Genomic DNA, 3,506 nt, shown 5'->3' with positions numbered 1-3,506 from the left:
AGTACCAGTTTAAAATCCCTCTCATAATCCAATAGAAGCAGTGAACCATTACTGTCCAAGACAGCCCTCACAAACAGGCAGGCCGGCCTGGACCAGGCAGGCCACCCATAATCACACTCTCAGCAGGCAGGCGCTGGCTCAGGCTGGCTAACTGCACACAACAAACAGTGCTGCAGCTCACGCCGCTTTTGTTATGGGATGTTTTTGTCATTACTGGGATTTTGACTTGATGGGGTTGTGATCTTTTAGTCAGGCTTTAGTGATATAAGTGAAGGTGTTAAGATGGTTACTTTTGCCAATTAAAACAATTCTAATATTCCTGAGTGAACACTTAGCAAAGTTATTTTATTCATAAATTATATTTTACAATTTATAGAAAAAAATACAGTATTTACATTTGTTGCAATATTATACCCTTCTTGAGGGCACAAAACATTTAAATAATCAAGAAAATATTTTCCCCACCCAAACATTGCAGGCCTGCTAAACATGCTAAACATTTTTTACATGTAAAGTTAATTGGTATGTGTATGCGACTGGGCAAACCGAGACATTAAAACCATCTTTTGTATAATCTCTTATAAACCCTGATGTTAATTCTTCATGTTTAGATTTCAGTTGTTCAATAGTTATAGTGGACAATGTTAGCAGACACACACAGCAGACATGTCATGCACTACTCTGAATATAAAACGAAACGACAACACAAAAGACTAAACGCATAAGATATGATACCACCATTTTCAATCCACTCAGATAAACAGATAAACTGTCCACATCTTTCTTAAACAAATCCTGTCAATCTCTAAATAGAATTGTCAGCATTAAAGTGATATTATTTCTCCATTCCAAGGACAGATATGACACATATATATATATATATATCTGTTTTCACTAGGCTGTATGGCCCATTTACTCTAAGCAGAGGTTCCGTAGAGGATTGCCCTCAGAAAAATAACATTATTTTTATTATTATTGATGTGAGGCGCAGGGTTAATCCTCTGTGAATCCTTCCTCTCCCTGTCCTCTACTGTACTTCTACTCCATCACTAACAACTTCAGCACATTTCTCTATTCTTGGGCACATGTGTATTGAATTTCTGTTCCGCGTCCCTCCTATTCTCTTGTCCATATCTGCCTCAAGTCACTGTCTTCTCAGGCAAGGGAATTGGTGTACAGTATATGTTGTCTGCTGTATTTGTTTACAGGGCATCTACTCTCATCTACTCATCACTCACCCCTTTGTCTTTAATCCAGACAGTAACACCATTTTCCATCTGGCTATGACAGGGTCACTGCAACAGAATTAGGTCTGAAATATTTAAAACAACATGTCTTGCTGTCAGCACTGATAACACATACACTGAGTGTACCAAACATTAAGGACACCTGCTATTTCCTTGACATAGGCTGACCAGGTGAATCCAGGTGAAAGCTATGATCCCTTATTGATGTCACTTGTTAAATCCGCTTCAATCAGTGTAGATGAAGGGTTAAAGAAGGATTTCTAAGCCTTGAGACATGGATTGTGTATATGTGCCATTCAGAAGGTGAATGGGCAAGACAAAAGATTTAAGAGCGTTTGAACGGGGTGAGGTAGTAGGCTCCAGGCTCCCCGGTTTGTGTCAAGAACTGCAGCGCTGCTGCATTTTTCAAGCTCAACAGTTTCCCGTGTGTATCAAGAATGGTCCACCATCCAAAGGACATTCAGCCAACTTGACACAACTGTGGGAAGCAACGGAGTCAACATACTGTAGGCCAGCTTCCCTGTAGAATGCTTTCAACACCTGGTAGAGTTCATGCCCCAACGAATTGAGGCTGTCCTGATGGAAAAAAGGGGGGTGCAACTCAATATTAGGATGGTGTCCTTAATATTTTGTACACTCACTGTATATGTATGATAACCCAGCAAAACGGGAACATTCCCAGAACATTAGCTAAGATTCCCATTAAGTTCTAGATAGGGTTTTGTTCTAACATTTGGATGATAACATCACAAAAACATACCAATAATGTGTTTGATAATGAACATTTTTATTTGATTTGTTTTATCTCTTAAATGAAATATCCTTGGAATGACATTCAGAAACATTCACAATCAGGATGCACAAAACATTCCTTTGATGTTGCAATAATTTTGATAGAACAGCCTTTCTGAGTTCTTTAAAGGTTCCCAGAACATTAAACTACAGTGCCTTCAGAAAGTATTCATACCCGTTGACCTTTTCCAGATATTGTTGTGTTACAGCCTGAATTAGAAATGGATTAAATATGTTTTTCTCTCTCACCCATCTCCACACAATACCCGATAATGACAAAGTGAAAACATGTTTTTATACATTTTTGCAAACGTATTGAAAATGAAATACAGAAATATCTCATCTACATTGGTATTAACACCCCTGAGTCAATACATGTTAGAATCACCTTTGGCAGTGATTACAGCTGTGAGTCTTTCTGGGTACAGTAAGTCTCTAAGAGCTTTGCACACCTGGATTTTACAATATTTTCACATTATTCTTGAAAAAATTCTTCAAGCTATGTCAAGTTGTTTGCTAATCATTGCTAGACAGCCATTTTCAAGTTTCTCCATAGATTTTCAAGCCTATTTAAGTCAAAACTGTAACTAGGCCATTCAGGAACATTACATTTCGTCTTGGTAAGCAACTTCAGTGTATATTTGGCCTTGTGTTTTATGTTATTGTCCTGCTGAAAGGTGAATTTTTCTGTCTGATTTTGCCTGTGCTTAGCTCTATTCTGTTTATTTCTATCCTTAAAAAAACTCCCTTGCCGATGACAAGTGTCATGACTGTCCTGACCAGGTCAGGTTACAGGAGACCACAACCCTACAGATTATCTCTCAACCCCAACAGAGGAGGAGAGATCTAAGGGTCTGAAGATGTGGGGGGTTTTATGACCCCTCGGTCCGCTGGTGAATCCTTGGCCTCAGACAAATTCCTTTGCCCTGTTACTATGGAGAACCAGCCTCAGAACATTAAACATGAAATAAAGGGACTTTGGAACAATGGTTTCCGTCAGCCACAATGGTGGTCATGACGATAGATGGAATATGAAAATGTATGTCATTTTTGTTTTGTTATTAAAGGTTAATAGATTACATTATTACAAAAACATTGTAATGTGAAGAGTTTTCCTAGTATATGTTTGATGTTTATACATTGTACGTTGTATGGAAAATATCAAAATCAAAGAGAATGTTTTGGGGAAGATGAAATGTTAAGTTAGTTGTCTAAAATTGGATTTGAATCAAATCTAGACCTTGCCTCATTAACTTGGTACGCCCAGAGAATTTCCCTAAAGGCGGAGACTACGTGACCCAAGCTGCAGCAAGGTCTAAAAAGTCAACGAACCCAGAATGCAACGCAAGTTTGAAGACAAAGAAATCCTTTTCTACCCAAGCTATGGATGAGTAGCTGTGTCTAAGCGGGTGAATTCAAGTCGAACCATCTAGCCTTTATCTCGCATCGAATCGTGGTATCTAAAGG

The sequence above is a fragment of the Oncorhynchus mykiss genome, chromosome 10 (assembly GCF_057628025.1).
Source record: "Oncorhynchus mykiss isolate SJ-2025 chromosome 10, ASM5762802v1, whole genome shotgun sequence".
Classification (NCBI taxonomy): Eukaryota; Metazoa; Chordata; class Actinopteri; order Salmoniformes; family Salmonidae; genus Oncorhynchus; species Oncorhynchus mykiss.
This window is presented reverse-complemented; position numbering follows the sequence as displayed.